The sequence below is a fragment of the Vipera berus genome (assembly GCF_964194415.1).
Source record: "Vipera berus genome assembly, chromosome: 2".
NCBI lineage: Eukaryota > Metazoa > Chordata > Lepidosauria > Squamata > Viperidae > Vipera > Vipera berus.
Genome location: NC_138203.1, coordinates 37,619,815 through 37,646,712, shown reverse-complemented (window position 1 = coordinate 37,646,712; position 26,898 = coordinate 37,619,815). Strand labels below are relative to the sequence as shown.

The following is a 26,898-nucleotide window of genomic DNA, read 5'->3' as shown; positions in this document are numbered from 1 at the left end:
ACTATTCTTTTGTTTACTGATGTTGGATTTTTATCATGTTTTACTATATAGGTTATGGCATTCTTATTCTGTTCATCCACCTAAAGAATATGGATTATTAAGAAAACAAAAATAAATAAATAAAATTTATTTATTTATTTATTATTTAGCATATGATAAGAACATGACAGAAGAGAAGTAAATATACACACAAACCATGTTATTATATCCAAAATTTCTATGAGGGTATGGCAGTGGCCTCATAATTGGATATCCAATTCAGCTATCCAGGCGATTGTCTCTGGTGTTGCTTCATGTAGATCTTCTAGGGAACCAGGGAACAACACATTTTGGGCAGTCTTGCCCAATATATATATGAGCATATGAGCATCACAATCACAGCAAAGGGAATCTTTCCATCCCTATTGACAGAGGGCAGAGGCATGCCTAATTCTGTTCAATTTAATCCAGACAGAGTGAGGCAGTTCAAAACCAAGTGAATGGTCAGGCCACAAAAGGGTACCTTGTACTGGACTTCCGGATGGCAAGGCGACGCCGGAGGCAGCCATTTCTTGGCTGTCAGCCTCGCAGCTCCGTAGAGCTGCCGAAAACAGCGCTGATCAGCTGTTCGGCGGCTCGGAAGCCCCCACCTTGGGAGAAGAGGAGGGGGTGAGCGTCCAGGTAGGGGTAGAGCTCTCCGGGGCTGCCAGAACTTAGAGTTTTGGCGGCGGAAGGATTGAGCCCCCCCGAAGCCTGGGCATGCTCCGGACTGCGAGGCGCCTCTGCTCCGGGTTTTTTGGAGCAAAACAGGGCGTTCGCAACCATCCCTGCTAGCAAGGAAGAGCTTATGAGAACAAGGACGCAGGCAGAGTGATGCAGGAGATTTTGGTGAAGATGATGTTTTGATCTTTAACTCAATGGACTTTGCTGAATCTGCATGTGAAAGTGCGTAGTTAACAATAGAGGGTGAAAATGGCGGCTATATCTTCTAAAGTTCCTGCCCTGAGGCAGCAGTCTTCGGTGAAAACTTTATTGTCCTCTGCATCTGAATCTGTATCAGCTTTTACAGTAAAAGATTTGCAGAGTTTGCTCCAAGAAACTATGGAAAAGCAAATGCAACAATTTGTTGAGATAATGGAGAAAAAGTTGGAGGAGAAGTTTACAGAGAAATTAGCAGAAATGAGAGCAGACATCACATCTGCAACGTTAAATATGGCTAAAAGTATTGAGATTTTGGATGAAAAAGTGGAAGATCTTGTTCAAAATGATACTAGAATGGAAACCAAAATGACAGAAACTGAAAATATGATAGCAAAAATGGATTATGATTTGATTTCGACACAGTATTCTCAGATGGAGTTTGCTTTGAGAATCAGAGGCCTAAAAGAAAATCCTAAGGAAAATTTGACGAAAATGGTTTCTAAGGTTTTGGAAGGGGTGTTGGAGCGACCAGCAGATGAAATAATGGAAGATATAGATAAAATCTTCCGTGTTAATTCGTGGATTGCAAGACAAAGGAAATTACCCAGAGATGTGGTGGTTTATTTCACAAAGAGAAAGATTAGAAATGAAGTTATCCAGGCCTCCTATAATATTGATTTTGTAATGGATGAGCAAAAAGTTTTGATTTTAAAAGAGATTCCTGCAAGAATTTTAAGAAAAAGGAAGGAATTTGCTTTTTTGACACAAGAATTGAGACGACGTGATATTAAGTTTAGATGGCAAATACCAGAGGGTATGGTGGTGACTTATGAAGGTACGAGGCATTGTCTTACCACGGTGATTCAGGCACGTGACTTTTACAGTAATGTTTTAAAAGCAGTCCCCATATCGTCTTTGGAGTCTACAAAGAAAAAAGGTGACAGAGAGCCTCAACGTTCCAGAGAGAATCCACAAGATGTTGAAGGGTTAACGCAGACAGATGTGAAAGCTACAGGAGTGGGTCAAATTTCATCACCACGGGAGAAGGCCAGAAATTGGAAGAGGTGTGCTGCTTCTGGAAGAATGAAGCAAACCTGAGGATTTAGTTGCATAATTGCAAGAGATAATAATGTAATAAGGAAGCTAGAAGGATTAAGTATGTGGGGATTCATTTTTCACCCTTATAAAATAATTATATAATATTTTGTGTTGCTTTAGTTTTAAGATGATTATGAAAATTTAATTGGGAAGATTTGTAGTAGTGTTTATTGATATTCTGTAGGTTATGCTTTGTTATTTGGATGGAAAGTTTCAAGCCTGGAAGGTAGTGTATGGTATTTTAAGTTGTATAATACATTAGGAGAAGGAAAGGTTGTATAAATTTGGTTTTAGTATGTTAAAGTTTAGTTGGATAGAAGAATAGTTTTATAAAACTGATATAAATTGTTTTATGTGTGATTGAAATTAATTTGTAATACTTTTATGGGCAATATTGGAGTAGGTAATAGAATATAAGAATATAAGAATGATGTGATTATATAAAAAAAATAAGTTTGGAAGTAATCTATGGTATTTTAATTTGTATAATATATCAGGATAATATGAATTTAAAGCTTAGTTGGGAAGAAGAACAGTGTTAGACAATTGATATAAATTGTTTTATTTGTGATTGTTTTTATTGGGTAGATTGAAAAGTATTATATTGTTTTTGAATAATTATTGATATGATATATATATATATATGTTTGGAGTTTATCTATATGAGTTAAAGTTCGATAGTCTATATAGTTCAGGATTGTTTGCGTAAGCTAGATTATGATTTTGTATTTTTATACCCTGTATTCTGCTCTGGGAAGTGGGGGGAGGGGAAAGGGAGGGTGGGGTTGGGGAGGGTTGGGGAGGGTGGGAGGGAAGGGGGCTGGGGGGGTTTCTTTTTCTTTTCTTTTTTTGTTTTGTTTTTGTTGTTTGTAAAAGATAAAATGTATTCTTAAACTTTTTAATAAAAAGGGTACCTTGGACTATTCCTTTCTCCAGGAATTGTCAGAGTTAAACTGGATAGATGATAAGTGAATAACTATTTTCCATGCTGGCCTATGTGATTTCGATCTTGTTATGTATTGGGGTTTGGTAAAACACCTGTTCACTTGCATACTGAGAACTAACAGTTCTCCAGCACATGTACTGAGCTCTAACAGTTCAGGCAGGAACCAAAATAGCGGGAATAGTGGGTTCATTCTGATTGGTTGTAAGATGGTATATAAAGAGTGCATGTACACCCTAAACCCCTCAGTACAGTTATGGTTATCAATAAAGCTGCTGTTTCCCTGTACTCATCTGTCTGGCATCTTTCCTGCTCATTCGAACCAGAAACACAATAGATCTTGTGATGAATGTGGGGAATATGATATTGCTAAGTACTGGTAACGAGTAACTGGAGTGGGATATTATGAGCCAGAGATGATATGCATTGTCAATCATTTGGATATGGGTGCTGTTAAGCTACACACTAGCAGAATATTCAGCTGTGGAATAAACCAAAGCCAAGGCTGTTTTTGATAAGACTTTAGCATCAGCAGCCCAGGATGTTCCACCAGTATGTTCAGTAAATTGTTACAGCCTTTCAATTTTGCAGCTGTATTCACAATAAAACAAGGGAATAAGCATTTCTTGTTTAATATCTCCAAAATTCAAATGGTTGGTCTTACTCAAACCTCCAAATTCATCACATGAATTTGTCAAATTTGATGCCCTTAGAAAGAAATAATCTTTTCTAGAAATGATTATGAATGAGTAGCAGCATCTTTTGAAAGCATCTTGTATATTCTAAAATGCCTCACCCCAATATTGTTTTCTGATACCATGACTAGTAAAGAAATAAAAATTGACATCAATCCTATCTAAATTTATTAAGTACTTTAAAAAGCAAATTGCTTATTGTTTTGCTTCAGATACTACAACCAGAAGTTGGCTACCATACAACAAAATTCTCAGCTGTTCAATATTTCATTTAATTCTTTTTATTTTAAGCACAAAGGGAGGCTCAGCTAATCTCAATGTACACATAGTTGTACTTTGACAATAAAGGTTCATTTCATTTCATTTCATTTCATTTCATAGGTTGTATCCCATATTTCTGCTTTGGCGAGTGTTCAGCACAATATATTTGAGAATCTGAAAGTATCAGGAAAAGAAAAGAACCACTGACTATCACTGTGCAAAATTATATGCAGCATCTCATTTTGTATTCTAAACTGAAAACAATTGATGTTAAGTATATAGTACTAACATTGTAATCTGCAGAAATTTGTATTCCAGATAAAATACTTAAACAATAGTTTGTAACACACAGGCACAGTATGTATTAAGAGTTTACATAAGACATATAGTTGCTGGGAGTTGGACAGCATTTAAATGTAATAATAAAACTAAAGCCACAAAGACAGCATTATAATATTTGAAAAACAAGGAAGAAAGAACATTTATCCTTGAGTGAGAACCCCTACTCTTTTAAGTCAGACCAATTATTTTATTAAAACTTCTGCTCACTCAGCAACCTGCTAAAATGCTGGTGGTCCAACCTACTTAGTGTTTAAACCTGTCTTTTATTCTATGGATAATTATTTTAATTGTTTTCACAATAATGCATTTCATGGATAAAAATTCACGGCACTGTTCTCATTTTTCATTAAAGTGTGTGTGATGAAAAATTGCTAAATTTTGAAACATTTTTGGATGCCTAGCTAAAACAGTAGTTGGGAGCACAGCTATGACCCAATAGTTTAATTTTATTTCCCATATGCATACATGCATTATGCATAACTGAGGTGCTTTGCTAGCTTCTTTAAGAAGATATGTATTCTATGCAATTAGCAGAGAAACCTGATGGACCTATTTCCCTCAACATGTGTAAGGCCAAATAGAGATGTGAGATGGTACACTGCATTGTCAGTAGCATTTCCTCATATTTGGCTCCTAATAAAGCTTTTCATACACATACTATTAGGTCAGCAGAAAAGCTTAGTTGTATTTGGAAACCCTGTCAGGCAGTATTCCTAACTGCAGAAAATACAATTCTTTCAGGTCTGCAACATATTTGACAGAAATCATATTGACAAGTATGCAGATGGTCTGCTGATATGCCTATAAGAATAACATCTTTAAGCCCATATGTGTGCAGAGAATCTTCTGCAGAGGCTGAAAGCTTCATAACATCCTGCATACAATTGGTTTTTAAATCCACTTCCCTCAGTGCAAAATCTTATATTAATATTCACAATTATCAGATTAAATATACACATTTAAGGTGTTTATCATTAAGATCTTTGGTATGCTTAAATGAAGAATCTTTTAAAAGAGGATTGTAAAGAGACAAAAATATAGAGGAGACAGAACAAATCATGAGAAATGTACTATGAAAATGTGTGTGTGTGTGTTTGTGTGTGTGTGTGTGTGTGTGAGAGAGAGAGAGAGAGAGAGAGATCAGAAGCAGCTTCGAAAAATGTAGGCTTGTGTAAACAGGCAGTTACTGAGCTTCCTATCCAAATGAACTCACAGTTGGAGATTCAATGAAGTAGTTGTCATTATTACATTCCAACATTTTGTTTGATGCTAAACTTTCATGAGAGTGGTTTTGGAAATAAGGTATTGTACTATTCAGGAAGAAAAAGAATTTATATGATATCAGGGGAGGTAAGATAATTGCAAGCCTTCAGGGGTTTTACTACCTGTTTGGAAGAAGAAATTGAAAAACCTAATGGGATAATCCATTGCATTTCATGGTAAAGAGAGAAACAGAGAGACAAAAAAGAATAAAAAAGATTATTCATTAATAAATAAATGTTTAAAAAATATATGAGCACAATGTAATCACAGCTCTTAAGATCAGAAAAAGAGGATAATGGAGATATTTAGATATGAAATATGCACAATATTAGGGAAAATTTGTTTCAAGTTGAACTCATTAAAATGCTTCATTACTCAACCTTCATGGACCATATTGACCATATGTCACACAATGCCTGGGAATCACTGAATAGGCAAGAAAACCTTTCAAAGGAAAAGCCTACAAAAAGATTCTTATTGTCTACCTGGAGCATTCTCACAGGTAGGGTACAAAGGCTCATGTGAAGCTCATTATCAATCTGAAATTCCAAGCAAAAGTCACAGTCAAAAAGTGAATTCTATACATTTAAGGTTGATTGAAATTCCAATTCATTTCAGTATTGTGGATTAGATGTAAGAACAAATTGCAAATGTCTGTAGGAAAAATTATCTCTTGGTGGGAAGAAACTGTCTAAATACCCTATTTTGTTATCAAAAGACAGCCATTCAAATGAAATAATAGATAAGAGTGGCATAGTAAAACTGATCTTTTTTAGACATAGAGTTGTCAGAAATGGAAATCTGATGTTCCTATCTAATTTTCCAATTATGGGAAAATTACTGTACATAATTACTGCCAGTTTAGTTTACACCTATTTAGACTGACACTCCCATTCAGTCCCTATATCCAGATCAGAACAAGCACATGCACCATTCAATTCAGCTAGCAAAAATATACCTTGGCATTCATGTATTAAACGTCAGCAGACATTAAAAAACTGTTAAGCAGGCAAATGAGATACAAGGCAGGCAAAAAGAATAAGAGAAACACAGACAACAAGCAAGAATTCACATCATCTGTGTTTATCTATTAGAAATAACAGGATGATCCTTCTATTCTGTACCATGAAAAAAATGTTTAGGAATTATGTATCCAACACCAATAAATTATCTATAGCTCTGGATATAGGTATCTATCCAAAGATTTGCAAAACAACCAATCTCACTGGGATGGAATAAGAAAAACTGAAACAGTTTTTATTGTTAAAAGACCAAGCTTTCGTTGGCTAACTGCCAATGTCGTCAGGATGGAAATGCTGGGGTGGGGAGATCACATTTATACTGTTGGTGTCTTTTCACCAGTCTGTTTGTTGAGGCCGGCCGTATTCCTTTGAGTTGTCACGCATCCGTTTTTGGGGGATATAGTTGTCTCTGGGTGTCTGTTGTCAAAAGTGGATTGTTGACAGTTCCGTGTGTTATGGCCATAGCTCTAGTCATTGCCTGTATTCTTATACCAGAGGTTCTAAATAGTTGTTTCTCTTCTTCCCTGTTTCTACAATGCAGGGTTGTTGTATGTTTGTGCAATCTTGATTTTGATACAATGAGGCGCTCTGTAAGTGCTTGCATTGTTTGCCTCCATATTGTGCACATTGTTCATCTTCCCCTTGTATGCAGGAGGGAGGTCTATGTGCTAGTTGATAGAGGAGTGGTTTGAAAACCAAGCTTCCTTAAACAAGCGGCCACCTTTAGTGTTGTCACTGGCAATTGCCTCAGTCCCTGTTAAATTAAAGATGTGGTTATGTGTGGCGATGTATGCCCACACCTGTGAATGTTGTTCTTGTCTTCTAATAGCGAGCTTGTGTTCGTGCACTCTAGTCCTCACTCATTTTGCCATCTCCCCAATGTAATTGCAATTGCAAGTTTGGCATGTCATCTTGTACATGATCAAGGATTTTTCTTTATTGGGGAGTGGATATTTAGGGCGCATGACACAAGCTCGTAAAGTCTGACCTTGTGAGGGGCTAGTATGCGTGCTGTGGCCTTGGATACACCATGGATATAAGGCAGTGTTATCCGTGATGTTAAGGCGTTTTCACATTGATGGTGGGTAGGTTCACCTGGCCTGCTGTGTTGTCTAATGAAGTTAGGTGGATACCCGTTGTTTCTGCAGGCATGATGAAGACGGCGTCTTTCTTCCCTTTTTGCCTTATTCGTGCTGCAATGCATGTCTGTACATCTAAAGAGGGTCCTAATACAGCTGGCCTTATGGGTTGTGGGGTGATTACTTTTGTAATGAAGTATCCTGTCATTATGGGTGGATTTATGGTAGACCAATGTGTGTAACAAGCCATCAGGTTAGCCAACAAAAGCTTGATCTTTTAAAAGTTAAAACTGTTTTAGTTTTTCTTATTCCATCCCAGTGTTTGCTTAGTTTGTTAATTTTAATATGCCTGGAATTTGCATTTTTAATCTTATCAAGGAATATATATATATATATATATATATATATATATATATATATATATATATATATATATATATATATATATATATATATATATATATATATATATATATATATGAAGGTAAAGGTTTCCCCGCACATGTGTGCTAGTCGTTTCCGACTCTAGGGGCCAGTGCTCATCTCCGTTTCAAAGCCGAAGAACCAGCGTTTCTCCAAGGACGTCTCTGTGGTCATGTGGCCGGCATGACTAGACGCCAAAAGTGCACAGAACGCTGTTACCTTCCCACCGTAGTGGTCCCTATTTTTCTACTTGCATTTTTAAGTACTTTCAAACTGCTAGGTTGGCAGAAGCTGGGACAAGTAACAGTCGCTCACTCTGTTACACGGCACTCGGGATTTGACCCGCCAAACTGCCGACCTTCTGATCGACAAGCTCAGCATCCTAACCAACTGAGCCACCGCGTCCCATATATATATATATATATTGAGGCCTTTGAACTCTGGTGCTGGAGAAGACTCCTGCGAGTCCCTTGGAACCGGTCAGTTCTAGAGGAGATCAACCCTGACTGCTCTTTAGAAGGCCAGATCCTGAAGCTAAAACTCAAATACTTTGGCCACCTAATGAGAAGTAAGGACTCACTGGAGAAGAGCCTAATGCTGGGAAAGATTGAGGGCAATCGAAGAAGGGGACGACAGAGAATGAGGTGGCTGGATGGAGTCACTGAAGCAGTAGGCGTGAGCTTAAATGAACTCCAGAAGATGGTAGAGGACAGGAAGGCCTGGAGGAACATTGTCCATAGGTTCGCGATGGGTCGGACACGACTTCGCAACTAACAACAACAACAACAACAACAACATATACATATACATACATACATACATACATATATATATATATATATATATATATATATATATATATATATACACACACACATATACTGTATACATATATATATATATATATATACACACACACATACATACTGTATACTGCTCAAAAAAATAAAGGGAACAGAAAATAAGACATCCTACTATTAAATACAGTACATTGTGTTGTTTAAGTGTTCCCTTTATTTTTTTGAGCAGTATATATGTATGTATGTATGTATGTATGTATGTATGTACACAATTCTAAACCATTCTAGATTTGTCACTGAGAAAGTTATAAAGGAATCAAAATCCATTGAAAATAAGTCACATATTCCTGTAACAAGTACAGCAGGATCCACGTAAGATCAATCAGCAGATTTTTAGCAGCTGCAGAGGAAGTGGGAAGCAATTTGGTTCAAATATAGGCCACTGCTGGGTAGAAAACATTTGGCCATGAACCATGTGTTCATAGAGAGAGAAGGCACATAAAACCAAGTCAGAAAAAATATGACAGAAAGACAGCATTGTGAATAGCACCATATGATAACAGTGGCCTACTTATCATGTGTCAATCATTTTTTGTAAGGTATAAAATAACATAGAAGAAATATTGAATTGAATTGAATTCTTTATTTGGGCAAGTGTGATTGGACACACAAGGAATTTGTCTCCTGGCTATACATTACAATTTCCTTGATTCAAATCCTGAATTCCAGAAAAAGAACATAACTAATTTCATACTTTTCTGTCTATGATCCACTTTGCTTGATTCAGGATTAGTGTGACGTGAATCTTGAAAGTGGGGTTTATAATCCAGGGTTATGGTTTAACATTTGTGAAGCATTACATTGTTCAACAAATCATAATTGAAACAAATCATATCATAGTGGTCTGTATTAATTAAGCACATATTTAGCTGCAAAACTACTATAGAAATATTAAAGGGAAAATATGAAGGAAAAAAATAACTGGTAGAAAGGAACCAACAGGTTATTAGGAAGCAGAAATAATTAGTGGTTAAACCATATGTTAAACCACATGTGCTGCCAGATAACACTATTCAATATCTAATACCTTTTGAAGTCAAATTATGCAGAGTATCAGTTGCAAAATGTTGAAAAGAAGATCAAGTTTAACTGTGAATTTAATCTGCCATTTTCAGTAGAAGTGAGACTGAAATAAAGTCTTTATCACTCTGTTTCTTTTCAATTACAAAGTGACAATGCATAACTTGAGCCTTAAACAGCTTGTCATCAGTAAATACCTTCCCAGTTCTTTAGCTGAAATGCAAAATCATGGGTTGAACATTTCTATTCTGTTTTCCATTTCTCTGTAATCGTAGTTCATTCAAATAAAAAAAGGTACAGAACAATTGCAGCCTTTTACAAATATATCCTTTCTTTTGATGTAGCCAGATGAGGTCAATCACGAAAATCAACATGCTTTATTGAATGCATAAAACATGATAACCATTTAACCAACACAGTCAAGTCTGGGTCAGTTATATTTCTTTATAAGGAATATTAAAAATGTTGCAATCATACCATGTTGATCTACTAAGATCATGTTTTAAAAATACTAATCTGTTAATTTAGTAGAGTTCATAATATCCACTGCTTAGTCATGATTGGTACATATAAAATATGAAAAATTGGAAAAGTCAAATATACCAAATACTGAGTTTTGTCATTATTTATATTGTATGAAAATTATACCACTGTCCTTTTATTCTTTAAATATATATCTCCCTTTCCTTGGGAATCATCTTGTTGTATGAGTCCAATTAGTTCTTTGTTTGATATGATTTTACCCACAACAGTATGACTTCACTGACATCATCTGGTTGACTAATGAAGGTGTTTACCCCAGCATGGCTGTAGTGTAGATCTGCTGATTTGATAATTACTGTACTGACAATGTAGTTTAGGAATATTGCCCATTATAATTGTGTTGCTGACATATGGGCAGGATAGGATATATGGCAGAAGTACCCTGCCTAAATTTTCACCAAAGAGGCAGAGCAAGAAGTAATGGGTGGAAACTTCTGGGCCCAATGCTCTTCAACATCTTTATCAATGATTTGGATGAGGGGATAGATGGGGAACTCAACAAATTTACAGACAACGCCAAGCTGGCAGGAATAGCCAACACTCCAGAAGACAGGCTTAAAATACAGAAGGAACTTGAAAGACTTGAACATTGGGCACTATCTAACAAAATGAAATTCAGTGATGAAAAAAATAAGGTTCTACATTTAGGCAAGAAAAACAATAATAATAGTAGCTCAATAATAGTAACTGTGAGAGGGATCTTGGAAGTCCTAGTAGACAATCACTTAAATATGAGCCAGAAATGTGCTGCAGCTGCTGAAAAAGCCAATGCAGTGCTAGGCCACATTAACAGAGGGATAGAATCAAGATTATGTGAAGTGTTAATACCACTTTATAACACCTTGGTCAGGCCACACTTGGAATACTGCACCAGTTTTGGTCACCACAATATAAAAAAGATGTTGAGCCTCTAGAAAGAGCACAGAAAAGAGCAACAAAGATGATTAGGGGACTGGAGACTAAAACACTTAAGGAATAGTTGCTGGAATTTGTTATGTCTAGTTTAATGAAGAGAAGGACAACAGGTGACATGATAGCAGTGTTCCAATATCTCAGGGGTTGCCAAAAAGAAGAGGGAGACAAGCTATTCTCCAAAGTGCCTGAAGGCAGGACAAGAAGCAACAGATGGAAGCTAATCAAGGAGAGAACAATTTAGAAGTAAGGAGAAATTTCCTGACAGTCAGAACAATTAATCAGTGGAACAACCCACCTCCAGAAGCTGTGAATGCTCCAACACTGGAAGTTTTTAAGAAGAGACTGGACAGCAATTTGTTAGAAATGGTATAGGATTTTCTGCCTAAGCAGGGGATTGGATTAGTAGATCTCTAAGTTCCCTTCCAACATTATTATTATTATTATTATTATTATTATTATTATTATTATTATTATTATTATTATTATTATTATTATTATTATTATTATTATTATTATTATTATTATTATTATGAGGACCCAGATTGTTGGGGGCAATTAAGCTGACTTTGTAATAATGCCGCTTGGGGGGTGTATGAAAGCCCTAATAAGCAGGCATATACATAGAATGAAGGCTACTGCTAAGCTTGTAAGCCGCCCTGAGTCTTTGGAGAAGGGCGGGATATAAATGGAATAAAAATAAAATAAATAAAATAAATTATATTATTATTATTATTATTGTTGTTGTTGGTGGTGGTGTTGGTGTTGGTGTTGGTGTTGGTGTTAGTGTTGTTGCTGTTGCTGTTGCTGTTTGTTGTTGCTGTTGTTGTATCAAGGATAGAAGCAACATAGCACTAAGGAGAAATTTCCTGACCTAACAATTATTCAGTGTAACAGTTTGACTCCAGAAGTTGTGGGTGCTTCATCACTGGAGGTTTTTAAGATGAGATTGGACAACCATTTGTCTGAAATGGTACAGGGTTTCCTGCTTGAGCAGGAGGTTGGACTAGAAGACCTTCAAAGTCCCTTCCAATTCTGTTATTCTGTTAAAATTTGGTATAAGAGCAGGCATAATTTGGAGGTGGTGATGGGAGAAAGAAGGCAACATCCTTCAAGAAAACAGGAAATGAGCCAATGTAATAGATAGCATCCTTCCTAAGCAATATCCCAATGTTAGATTGATAGCATTGGACTCTCTGATCAAAGCATGGAACCAACTGGTTTATCTCCATGATATCATTATTTTTTCCAAATTGTTGCATTTGGTAAACAAGTGTTTTTCAAACTGGGCAACTTTAAGATGAATGGACTTTTAACTGCTAGAATTCCCCAGCCAGCATGGTAGTTGGATCACCCATCTTAAAGTCATGTGTGAGAAACACTGTGGTAAATTGAGTACAAAAAAATACTCAAATTGAGTACAAAAAGACATCAATGCATGTATAAAGGTGTATGTTTAAAAAATTGCATATAAAACATATGTGATTGTTTTTGCGAGGAAAATATGTGCATAGCAACAAAAATATTATGTTCTCATGTGTACTTTAAATGTGGCAAACTACAAAAAAACTGGGTGCTTAAAATATTAGTGTTATAGTTTCATTCTTAGTTGTGATTTCATGAAGCACACTCTTTTTTGTACAGATTTTCTCACTTATACACATTATAGATGAAGAGAAGGTGTTCAACCTTTTAGAACAAATAAAAGATCGCAGATTTATTACCTATTACTGAAAATAGCATCAATTTGAAGCTCTGCATAGACAACTTCATTAAGGAAAATTAATTGTGCCATAGTACTGTAATTCAGATTCATTATTGTGTCACTAAGCAGGTAACATGGCTAACCAGGATTAATAGAGAGCTGATAGCAAAGAATGGATAGCCTCTGTAGCAATTTGATATTGCCTTTTATTTTAAGCAACAAAGCTGTTTCTTGAGAATTCACACTGCAAGGTATATTCTGGAACAGAAACTTTTTTATGTTCTGACATTCCCTATCAATGTGGTTAAATGTTTCCAACCTGCAGAACTCTTTCTAAAAAAAAGCAAATCTCTCCTACTATGCATCTTTTTTTTCAGATGATTTTGTGTTATTTGATAAGATTATTTATTACCTTGTTGATGGTTAGTCTAGGACCAAGGGGATTTAAACGTAAATCTATCCTTGCTTATGGAAAGTTAGTGAGTGACCGAAGCAAATCAAAAATTTTACTTCAAAGTTGTGGGCAAGATAGGAGGAGAGAAAATGAAGATACATCACAATCACCTTCTTAAGAAAAAGTTTTGTTTATGATCTAACAAATCACAACAACTTGAATTATTGGTGCCCATTTTAACATGACTCTGATTTCCTTAGTTTCTAAGACTTACAGTTTTAGAGATTCTAAAAACACACTACAAGATTCATTCTGCATTTTTCCAGCGAACTTTTTCCATACATATTTTCAAGATTTTTTTAAATGCCATTACAACCATATTGAAACCTAACAATCAAAATCAGGACTTCAGTAACTTAAAACTAACTGTCATTGATTACAATGATAATCTTAAATATGTTCAATTTCTTTAATGAAGGCTCAGTGACTAGTAAACAGAAACCTTAGAAAGTATGTGCTGGTGCTTTATGTGCTTCAAAAATGATTCAGAAGTATTTTCTACTTTGCCTGCCTGAAAGCACAATATCTCTCTACTAATCATTAAAGTAGATCAAGTTTTTAGGTTTCATGTGATTCTGAAAGACGGTGCTTATTTACATTTTTTAGAGTGTAAAGAAGAGCAATGGAGATTATTAGGGGTCTAGAAGTTAAAATATCTGGGTTTCAGGAATTGGGTGTCTAGTTTAATGAAAAGGACTAGCAGTCTTTAAATATCTAAAGGGCTGCCATAAAAAATAGAGGGTCATCCAATTCTCCAAAGCACCTGAAGGCAGAACAAGAACAATGGATGAAAACTAGTCAAGGAGCGGACCAATCTGGAAATAAGGAAAAATTTCCTGACAATTAATCAGTGGAACAGCTTTCCTTCAGAAGTTGTGAGTGTGTCATCTCTGGAAGTTTTTAAGAAAAGATTGGGCAAACATTTGTCTGAAATGGTATAGGGTTTTGTGCTTGAGCAGGGGGTTAGACTAGAAGTTCTCCTAGGCCCCTTAGAACTCTGTTATTTTTATTATTAAAGAAATCATGGATTCTTAGTTTTGTCATAGATGTGTTACAGAACAACATATTGTAGGGTAATCTTATAGGTTCCACACTTTATCTACCTAATAGAGAAATAAGGAAATATTTGGAAGCAAGAAATGATGGAGGGAGTGTTTTGTCTCTTAATACTCTTTTCCAAATTCTATTTGTTTCCAATTTCCCCTAAGCCGAATTTTCCTAACAGAAATCATTGCATCATTTATTTAATTTATTTAATCAATTTATATGACTGACCACTTCAAAGAAATACTATGAGTGGCTAACAATATTAAAATCAAAATCAAAATATAAGCAAAACTTAAAACACACAGCAATGAAGAAATTTACAAACAGCCATTAACCAAGAAACATGGCTCCTTCACTCCTTTGTACTAGGGCCTAGTACAGAATTAGGTCTTTACATCACATCTATAAATAAGCTTTGTACGAACCATTTCCTGGAGGAAAATAGTAGCCCAAACTGAAAGAAGACATTTGGGGGTGGGTTTAGAGTTGAGTAAAGGGAGAGATGCTAAAGGAATATATAAAATATTTTTGCTCAAACTTTTATAATTTTACTCATTGAAACAGAATGTGGGGGAGATTGTGGTCTTATAATACATCTTCACATAACACATAGTTCATAGAATCACAGGGGTGGAAGGAACCCTGAGAGTTTCTAGTCCAGTAAAGGTTAAGTTAGATGAGTACGGTACCATCAAGTGTGATGATTGCTAACAATTTAGATAGTATTAGAAGGACAATTCTGTTGCCTGCTAATCTTTATGGCTGCATTACATCTTGAGTTTAAAAACTTGGCTAAATTTTATTTATTATATTTATTTATATGCCAAATTTAGAGACCATCCATTTCACCCACAAAGCAACTCTACAAGTTACTATGTAGCAACTCTATAAGTTATTGTATAGAAATTCTACAAGTTCAATCTTATATACTGCAAGCTGTTATCTACAATGATATTGCTACTTAACTGGCTTCAGGAAAAACGTAAGTCCTTCCTGATTTGATTTAGGTCAAGATTGAATATGCAGTTCCTACAGCATTCCCTTCCTCCTCCTAATGTCTTGTGTGTTGAGGAGATAATGTTAAGTCCAATGAAGTGACAGGCTTTTGTCCTATTGAGATTTTGAAAAAATAATTCTGTTGAGAATTGTCTATTACATTGCTGACTATTGCATTGTAAACATTCTTGAAATTTACATACACCCTATTCTTGTCAGAAAATGTCTGCTTGATCAAATTAAATCATGCACAGTTGCAAACATGAATAGATTCCAAGGTCAAGAGTACTTTTAATTATTGATGGTTTTTGTACACAAAAAAAATAGCTACCTGCCACAGCATATGAGGACATATAAAGAAAAAAAATCCTGGTATGCTAATGGAAAGACTTTTTTTTCTTTTTTCAAAGCAGTTCTTATGTTAAGAACACATAAGGAAGTGATAATAGATGTAATGATGCATAAGACGTTATTGTAAATTTATATGCTAAAGTAGTAGATGGGGAATTTTAAAAGAAAGAATGGTGCCACGGATAACTACGGTAAATGATAAGATATGCCTATGCATTGGATTTTTGTTTGTTTTATTGACTGCGATTTATTTCATCAAATATCAAGCTACACCATGGAACCTTTTTTGTAGTATTGTTGGTTGGTTCCTATTTGTTATTTCCTTTGACAGTGTTTACGTTTTACTTAAAGAAAGAATAGCTTTTTTGCACCATATCTGACAGACTTAGTATTTTAAGTCCAAACTGTTTGACACATTTAGAAATATTTAATCTTCAATTCAGAGTTGCATATTCCCTGGTGCCCACATATTTATGGAAGCTGAGTTTGCTGTATTTGTCACCAAAGCTAAGAAAGTAACACAGTTCCTGCCTTGAAGTCTTTTCTGTAGCCCACAGAGAAAAGAGCCATTTGATTCATTTGCCTAAAAACCATATATATATTTCATACAGAGATTCCAAAAATTCAGACCAAGTATTTTTTTTTATTATATTATTAGTGCTGACTAGGATTTCAGTTGAATTTCAGCCTCATGGACATCTGAAGCCTCCTAGCACTTATTATTCTCTAGCTATTATCAGTGAAGATGTACTGAGAGCAGGATTCAAAGGAGCTTCAGACTGTATAGATCTATTACTTTTATGGTGCAATTAATCTTGTTGACATTACTTATATAAATGTGGATTAAAATACCTGGAAAGCATACTGTTGATTTCTATTGGTCATTAATATTGATCAAAGGTTGTTCCCTTTTGTGCAAGAAGCTACTTAAAGATTACATACAAAAGTGCTACTAAATTATTGGGTTTTTAAAGAAGAACCTGAAGCCCAGTGTGCTTTAAATTAAAACTACAAGAATACCTGGCAAACATTTGCTGTACTTAATTAATAATATAAGTCAAATTAAAATTATGGTGGCCTGTTTCTATATTTTAACTAGTATTTGTCATATTTATTATGCATACTGTCTCCTGAAATAGAAGTTCACTAATGGTCAAACTCTAATTGTAAAATTTCTATAATCATGCAGAAATTCCTGGTCAAAATTGCTATTACACATCAAAATAATCATAACTTGCAAACAGCTATTTTGTATTATGTTAAGACAAGAAATTCCCTGATGTATATTAAAGTAGCCATCCTAACAACCCTAATCTATGTGCAGACTTCATGTCTTGGGTACACTCCTAACAGTGTCTCCTAAAGTTGCCACAAAAATAGTAATTTTTAATATGACAAAAGATGACCATATACAGTACATAAGGCAGACATGTCAAACACAAGGCCCGGGGGCCGGATCCGGCCCGCGAAGTGGTTTCATGTGGCCCGCGAAGCCATCCTGGAAACAGTGAGGGAACGGCCCCCACTGCCTTGGCCCTGGCCCAGAGACCCTCCTTCTGCCAGAGACCCTCAGATCTGTCCCACTCCTGCCCAGGCCCCCATAGGCACCCTTGATGCGAACGATGTAGAGCTGGCCACGCCCACCCAGTAGGCCATACGCACTCTGGCCACACCCACCCAGTAGGCCACGCCCACCCAGGCCATACCCACCCGGCCCCTTGAGGGCAACCGCAATGCTGATGCGGCCCTCAATGAAATTGAGTTTGACACCCCTGACATAAGGAGTTATTCTAACAATATTCTTAATGAATTGTAATCAACCTTAAATTTTGTCCTTTTTGAGGTGTGATCCTGATTTGCTACTTAAAGGCCAAGTGAGACCTACAGTTGTTGTGCATTTCTGGTGTATATTCACTTATTTGTCTGTCTATTTGTTTGTTAAATTTATTTGCTGTCTATCTCATCTAGCTATTCTAGGCAGCTTTAATGAGTTTGACTAATTATGTTTTTTTTTAAATTTCCATCATTGCATCATCTTTGCATCATCCTTAATAAAAAAGGAAGAAAAATGAAAAGGTTTGTAAACAGAAGTTTAATAATAAAACAATAAAGTAAACAATGACAAAAGAACACAGTAAGAATAAATACATCAACATTTTTCACTTAAAAAGATAAAAGGGAGATAAAAGGAATGACTGACAGACTTTGAACATCCTGTTAGGTTTGTAAGAATCTGTAGAGCATAGGAATATCTACTACAGTACAAAACATTTTCAGATTATCCTGTTAAAACAAGAATTTAATGAAAAGGAAAAGCTGGATCGGACAGGGTTAGCTCTATTTATCTGGCTTGTAGATTCTCCCAATCAACATAGACTCTGGGTTTATTGCAAAGATGCAAATAAAAAAACCATAATTAATCAAATTCATTAAAATGTAGCATAATAATACAGTCAGTACTAATACAGTCAGTTGGCAGGCAACAATCAAACTCCCAGAAAGTGTTTGGGTAAAATGGTTGTCAGATCCTTTCAGATTGCAAGAATGGTTGGATCTCAGTGTGCCTTCAGGGACCATATATTCAAGGTACGGGGGCTACTACTAAAAAGGCCTAGAATGGATGTACATTTTAAATTTAAAGAATCTCTACAATATCTCAGAGGAGGAGGGGGAATGATGGTAAATGATGGTAAATCCTATATCCTGAGCCATGTGACTGAGTGGTTAGAATGCAATATTGTAGGGTAACTGCCATCTGCCAGCAGTTTGATCCTGACTGGCTTAAAGTTGATTCAGCCTTCCATCCTTCCGAAGTTGGTAAAATGAGGACCCAGATTGTTGGGGGGCCATGTGCTGACTCTGTAAACCACTTAGAGAGGGCTGTAAAGCACTATGATGTAATATATAAATCTAAGTGCTATAGCTATGAGTATATTGAGAACTAGCATGCGGAATATTATAAATGAAAATCCTCTTATAATATAAATGTAGATATATTGTTTTATATTTAAAGAGAGAGGGGTTCATTTGAAATTTAATATACAGGTAAGATAAATCCGTTGCAGCAGCTAATAGTCCTGTCCTTTCTATTCTGACTTAATGCTATAAAAATTACAGGTATAATGCAAATGCTAAATCTTTTTCCTGTTTCTGAAATGACATTTTTGGCTTTTACTAATATTTAAATGTGACTTAGTAACCTTCACCCTAGACTAGACATATGATATCTTTAATATATTTTTGTAAATGTCTATACTTTAGATGTTTCTTTGATAATGAAGGTTAACAATGGTGAATTATGAATCAATGCACTTAAAGAGTCAATAGTCTTTTTATGAAGAAAATTGCAAACCTTTTTAGATTATTAAAAATGTGCAATTCTTGAACATTCCAGTCATTTTACTTATAATAAACTGGTAAAAAATATTTATAACAATGAGAGATTTTAAATAAACTTTTTTTAAGAAAAACTACTGATTTTCAGACAATGAGGCTTAATTTTCTAAACAGAGAACATAATTGTATGTTGTACAGAGTGATTGACTTGAGATGAGTATCCATAGAAATTGAATGAATGAATGATTAAATAAATAAATAATGGCAGCTATTGAGAGTTCCTTTCATATGTTTTCAAGCATGCAATCACTTTTTAAAATTTTAAAACCATTGATTGCCAAGATATTCCAGCTAAAATCATGATTTATCACGAAAAATAACTGAGAAAATGTTAAAATATTTAACACAAGTTTGGTATAACAATTAATCTACTGGGCTAGAAACTGGAAGACTAAGTCACCTTTAAGCATGAGGGCATTTTAATATAGAAGAAGGTGGTAAAGCGAATAGGATTAAATTAGAGAATATTTTTCATGAATGGTTACTGAATGTAATAAGAGCAATAAGAGCAATAGATGATGAAAGAAATGGATGCAAGAGTCATGCAGTGTTCCTTTGGTTATTCAATGTATTTATAAATAAATATGCACCCAGTGGTCTGATGTCTTTAGAGGTAAGACGGTTGGAGATATGAATGAGTATATACTTTTGTATGCAGAAAATATTGCGTTATTGGCTGACCATCTGAATAATTTATTGCAAAAAAAATGTTGACTAGAGGAATACTGAAAATTAATGAAATACAAAGGCAATTGTGTTTGGGAGAAAAAATAGAAACAATTACAGAGATAGATAGATAGATAGATAGATAGATAGATAGATAGATAGATAGATAGATAGATAGATAGATAGATAGATAGATAGATAGATAGATAGGTAGGTAGGTAGGTAGGTAGGTAGGTAGGTAGGTAGGTAGGTAGGTAGGTAGATAGATAGATAGATAGATAGATAGATAGATAGATAGATAGATAGATAGATAGATAGATAGATAGATAGATGATAGAGCAAGTTGAAGAATTTGACCATATTTATAGAAAGTTTACTATAGGTGGTAAAATGGAACAAAAGATTTTAATATGAAATAGAAATATGCATAGAAAAGCAGTAGTAATAGGTAGTTTGCTTCAAATAAATAAATGTTTCCCAAAGAACAAAAATAACTCCATATAAGTTTTGTGGATTACATAAACAAGAGATCAGTACAAAAAAATCATTGAAATGATTTGTTCATATAAAACAAAAAAATGGGACTGAATTGCAAATAACTATATATACATGAATATATATAAACCCAAACAAACAAACAAACAAACGTGTTTGTGTGGTGATATATTTATTTATTTATTTATTTTATTATATTTATATACCTCCCTTCTCCCGAAGGACTCAGGGCGGTGAACAGGGCACATATAAATAGAGAATACAAAAATGAAAAAGGATTAAATAATAGCCCAGATAAAGACAATAACAATGTAAAAAACCCCATTAAAAAACCTAACATCCCCCATCAGGCCAGGCCAGCTTGTTCAAATAAATGGGTCTTTAACCCGCGCCGGAAGGAGCGGAGATCCGGTGCCATCCGGAGCTCCACCGGCAGTTGGTTCCATAAAGCCGGGGCGCCCACAGAGAAGGCCCTCCCCCTGGGAGCCGCCAGCCGACATTCTCTGACCGGAGGCACCCTGAGGAGGCCCTCTCTGTGGGAACGCACGGGGCGGAGGGGAGTTGGCGCCGGCAGCAGGTGGTCCCCGAGGTATTCCGGACCCATGCCATGTAAGGACTTAAAAACCATTACCAAAACCTTGAACCTCACCCGAAAGACAACTGGTAGCCAATGCAGCTCGCGGAGCAAAGGTGTAACATGGGAGTACCGGGAAACTCCCAAGACAACTCTCGCGGCTGCATTCTGTACCAGTTGGAGCCTCCGAGTGGTCTTCAAGGGAAGCCCCATGTAGAGAGCATTGCAGTAGTCCAGACGAGAGGTCACGAGCGCATGAGTGACCGTACACAGGGCATCCCGGTCCAGATAGGGCCGCAACTGGCGCACCAGGCGAACCTGGGCGAAAGCCCCCCTAGTCACGGCCACTATATGGTCTTCCAGAGTAAGCCGTGAATCTAGGAGGACTCCCAAGTTGTGAGCCCTATCTACGGGGGGTAAAAACTCACCCCCCATAGAAAGAGGTGGAATATTCTGAATGTCCCGGGATGCCGGAATGCACAGCCACTCAGTCTTGTCAGGGTTGAGCTGAAGTCTGTTCCTCCCCATCCAGACCCGAACCGCCTCCAGGCAACGGGACATCACGTCGAGGGCATCACTGGGGTGGTTTGGGGTCGAAATGAAAAGCTGGGTATCATCGGCGTACTGATGATACCCAACTCCAAAACCACGAATGATCTCACCCAGCGGTTTCATGTAGATGTTGAACAGGAGAGGCGAGAGGATATGTAATATAAATACATATACACACTATAGTATATACAGTAAACAGATGAGAGGGAAGGAAAACTGAAAAACTCGCAGTTAGTTAGAGCTGGTAAGTTTCTCAAAAAGGTAAAGTTGAAAGGTTTAAAACAAAAAGCACTATATGATAATTCATATAGTGTCTTTTGTTTTTAAATCTTTCAACTTTCCATGGATAAGGTAAAAAGCAAAGACAGTTTTCTAAATGGAATTTTATGAACAGGAATGGTGAATGTTATTTGTCTAAATCTGATTTATCTGTGTTTTCTTCCCTTTTCCCTTTTTCATGCTTTAATTCCTTACTATTTCTTCCTCCTTTTCTGCTCTTGTTATAATATTGTTTACTCTAAATGGAACACCATGATATTGTGAGGTATATAAACAAAATACAGTATAGCCATTGTGTCCTGATTCCAACAACAGAGTAAAAGTTTTCAGATCTCCTGGAGTTGTTTTATTTCAAAGTTTTGTTTTGCTTTATACATGGAAGGAATACTTGCTTATTTTGTTGCACACTAAGAATGGGAATCCCTTAGAATTTTACTCAATAGCATGTAGATGCTTTTCCGAAAATAAAGAAGTTACAGATGTCAAATTCTGTGCTAGCTCTAGCGATTTATACTTCATGTTATAGAGTGGGAAATATGCTTAGCTACAAATTGCCAGGTGGTACTGCTGCATTAATTGCTTACTAATTCCACAGTGAATTATGCACCAGTTAGAAAAACTGTATTACAATTGTTCAGTATTCATCCCTTTGAAATTTATACTGATCATAACTCTCATTTTTTTAAAAAAAGAACTTTAATTACACATTTGCTTTGAACTTTGAAGAATACAGAGAATTCGATTAATGCATTATTGCTGCATTAAGTCAGATAAGCTTATAATTAAGTGGATAGCTCGTAATAGCTTTATGACCCAGGGCAAATATCTATACTTTTTGATGTTCTTCCTCTGTTTATCAATCTTCAGTGGATTCTCTGAACTTTCTGTTTCAAAAATTTAGCCTTGGAAGAGGTCATTCTTTTTTTCTTTTCTTTTTTTTATTCAAGAGGAAACAAACCCGCCTACAGAGAAATTCATCAATGTGGACAATTTTGCTTTAAATGTACTGATCCCTTCACTTTAACAGAGGGACAAAATCAAGATCACATGAAGTATTAATACCACTTTACAAAATAATCAAGGAGAGCAGAAACCTAGAACTAAGGAGAAATTTCCTGACAGTTAGAACAATTAATCAGTGGAACAACCTGCCTCCAGAAGTTGTGAATGCTCCACCACTGGAAGTTTTTAAGAAGACAATGGACAACCACGTGTCTGAAATGATATAGGGTTTCCTGCCTGAGCAGGGGGTTACACTAGAAGACCTCCAAGGTCCCTTCCAACTCTATTATAATTATATTTATTATTATTATCATTATTATTATTATTATTATTATTATTATTATTATTATTATTAGTAGTAGTAGTAGTAGTAGTAGTAGTAGTAGTAGTATTCACATACTAGAAAAGGGAAGGGGCTGTTTAGCTTTTCTTCAAAAATTTTTTGAATAGGGCTAAGATTCATTTAGTTCAGTGTTTTTTAAACTAGGCAACATTAACATATGTTGAATTCAGCTCTCAGAATTCCTTAGCCAGCTTGGAACATATCTTAAAGTTGCTACATTTGAAACATATTTATTTAATTGCATTCTAGAATTCTAGATCAGTATCTTTTGTTAATTACCAAGATATGTATGCGGTAGCAGTCTACATTTTTCAAATTATTTTTCCCAGTATCTCATACCTTTCATTATACTCCAAAGAATGCTGTGCATTATAATTTAACATCATCTAAAGAGCTACAGCTTATCTATTACTGTTAATTACTTTAGCTATATTCTGTTAACATATGTTAATCCAGATCCAACCTTCATCAGCCATTCCAAAATTTTCATTAGCTTTTTTTTTAATTCTCACACTAGGATAGATGCTTTTAACCTACAGTTATGCTCCAGGTAGTATATTTTTAGTGTTGTTATTGTTTTTGTTGTTGTTGTTAGTTGTGATGTCATGTCTGACCCATCACGACCCCATGGACAACGTTCCTCCAGGCCTTCCTGTCCTCTACCATCTTCTGGAGTCCATTTAAGCTCACGCCTACTGCTTCAGTGACTCCATCCAGCCACCTCATTCTCTGTTGTCCCTTTCTTCCCTTGCCCTCAATCTTTCCCAGCAATAGGCTCTTCTCCAGTGAGTCCTTCCTTCTCATTAGGTGGCCAAAGTATTTGAGTTTCAACTTCAGGATCTGGCCTTCTAAAGAGCAGTCAGGGTTGATCTCCTCTAGGACTGATCAGTTTGATCGCCTTGCAGTCCAAGGGACTCGCAGGAGTCTTCTCCAGCACCATTGTTCAAAGGCCTCAATTCTTTGGCGCTCAACCTTTCTTATGGTCCAACTTTCACAGCCATACATTGCAACTGGGAAGACCATAGCCTTGACTATACGCACAGGGTGATGTCTCTGCTTTTTAGTGTGCTGTCTAGATTTTCCATGGCTTTCCTCCCCAGGAGCAAACGTCTTTTAATTTCTTAGCTGCAGTTCCCATCTGTGGTGATCTTGGAGCCCAGGAAAATAAAATCTGTCACTACCTCCATTTCTTCCTCATCTATTTGCCAGGAATTGAGAGGGCCGGATGCCATGATCTTGGTTTTCTTAATGTTAAGTTTTTAGTAAACAGTATTTAATCTAACACTACAATAGAATCACACTTAGCCTAAGGCCCATGGATTCCCCATTCTGTTATTTATCTAATTCAATGGTTTATACTATAGATATATCCTTGAGGTTATAGCCAGAATTTTGACTTTATTTACATGCTTTATTTAACTGCAAGATTAAGGAAAGCCATCAAAATGTGGCTGTTTCAAAGAGGCCTTGGGGACTGATATGTATGGGGTGAATCATTTTAGCAGTAGCAATGTTATATCGCTCACTTCTTAATCAGGAGGTGAGGGAGGATCCCTTGCAGGGTCGTGCCGAGGAATTTAGTCAACATCTGTCAGATAAAATCGCTCGGATTCGGACCGGTTTGGACTCCAACTGGGCAGAGTCAGGCGATCAGGACACGGGCGGTCTTGTCAATGTTACCTGGGAAGAGTTTGATTCTGTGACCCCTGATGAAGTGGACAGGATTATGGGGAGGCTGAGCTCCTCCACATGTTTGTTGGACCCGTGCCCTTCCTGGCTGGTTTATGCAGCTAGGGAGAGGACATGAGGCTGGCTCCAGGCGGTTATATCTGCTTCCTTGAGTGAGGGTTGTTTCCCCACCGTCTTGAAGGAGGCGGTGGTGAGACCTCTCCTCAAGAAGCCTGCCCTGGACCCAGCTGTATTGAACAACTTTCGTCCAGTCTCCAACCTTCGCTTTCTTGCGAAGGTTGTCGAGAGTGTGGTGGCGCATCAGCTCCCTTTGGTCCTGGATGAAGCGGATTATTTGGACCCCTACCAATCGGCTTTCAGGCCCGGGTACAGCACGGAGACGGCATTGGTCGCTCTGGTGAATGATCTCTGGAGGGCTCGGGATAGGGGATATTCCTCTGTCCTAGTCCTATTAGACCTCTCGGCGGCTTTCGATACCATCGACCATGGTATCTTGCTGCGGCGTCTCAGGGGATTGGGAGTGGGAGGCACAGTTCTTCAGTGGTTCTCCTCCTATCTCCTGGGACGCTCGCAGTCGGTGTTGGCAGGGGGGCAGAGATCAGCCCCTAGGTCTCTCGTTTGTGGAGTTCCTCAGGGGTCGGTTCTCTCGCCTCTCCTGTTCAACATCTACATGAAACCGCTGGGTGAGATCATTCGTGGTTTTGGAGTTGGGTATCATCAATATGCTGATGATACCCAACTTTTCCTTTCGACCCCAAACCACCCCAGTGATGCCCTCGCTGTGATGTCCCGTTGCCTGGAGGCGGTTCGGGTCTGGATGGGGAGGAACAGACTTCAACTCAACCCTGACAAGACTGAGTGGCTGTACATCCCGGCATCCCGGGACATTCAAAATGTTCCATCTCTTTCTATGGGGGGTGAGCTCTTACCCCCCGTGGATAGGGCTCGCAACTTGGGAGTCCTCCTAGATTCACGGCTTACCCTGGAAGATCATATAGTGGCCGTGACTAGGGGGGCTTTCACCCAGGTTCGCCTGGTGCGCCAGTTGCGGCCCTATCTGGACCGGGATGCCCTGTGTACGGTCACTCATGCGCTCGTGACCTCTCGCCTGGACTACTGTAATGCTCTCTACATGGGGCTTCCCTTGAAGACCACTCAGAGGCTCCAACTGGTACAGAATGCGGCTGCGAGAGTTGTCTTGGGAGTTTCCCGGTGCTCCCATGTTACACCCTTGCTCCGCGAGCTGCATTGGCTACCAGTTGTCTTCCGGGTGAGGTTCAAGGTCTTGGTTATGATCTTTAAGTCCTTACATGGCATGGGTCCGGGTTACCTCAGGGACCACCTGCTGCCGGCGTCAACTTCCCTCCGCCCAGTACGTGCCCACAGAGAGGGCCTCCTCAGGGTGCCACCGATCAGAGAATGCCGACTGGTGGCCCCCAGGGGGAGGGCCTTCTCTGTGGGCGCTCCGGCATTATGGAACCAACTGCCGGTGGAGCTCCGGATGACATCAGACCTCCGAACCTTCCGTCGCGGCCTGAAGACCCACTTGTTTGAATTAGCTGGTCTGGCCTGATGGGGGATTATGGGTTTTTTAAATTGGTGTTCTTAGTATTGTATTATTGTTTTTTAACTGGGCATTGGTTTAATTTCTTTTTAACTTTTGTATCGCTATTTATATATGCCCTGTGAACCGCCCTGAGTCCCTAGGGAGAAGGGCGGTATACAAATCAAATAAAAACTAAACTAAAAAAAACTATTAAAAATTGCATTGCGATAAAATAGAAGGTCTCTATGAATTTCATCCAGGGCTTTAGGGATTTGTCCCAGCCTTAAAACTGACCCATCCCCACTTCCTAATTTAAAAATTTCTCTACCGCCTTTCAGATAAAGTGTCAGAGGCCTATTTTCTGCCTGTTCTTCTTTGGGTTTTTTTTTAAATCAAATATACTGGGATAGCTGAAAAATACATCAATAAAAATGTGGCACAG

At 37.2% G+C, this 26,898-nt stretch overlaps 1 protein-coding gene across 1 annotated transcript in view; it reads left to right on the top strand.

Moving 5' to 3' along the window:
- Positions 1-26,898, top strand: part of EDIL3 (EGF like repeats and discoidin domains 3) — a gene marked incomplete at both ends in the record, with an annotated part of 274,583 nt that overhangs the window by 130,057 nt on the left and 117,628 nt on the right. The gene's annotated exons all lie outside the window — the stretch shown is intronic.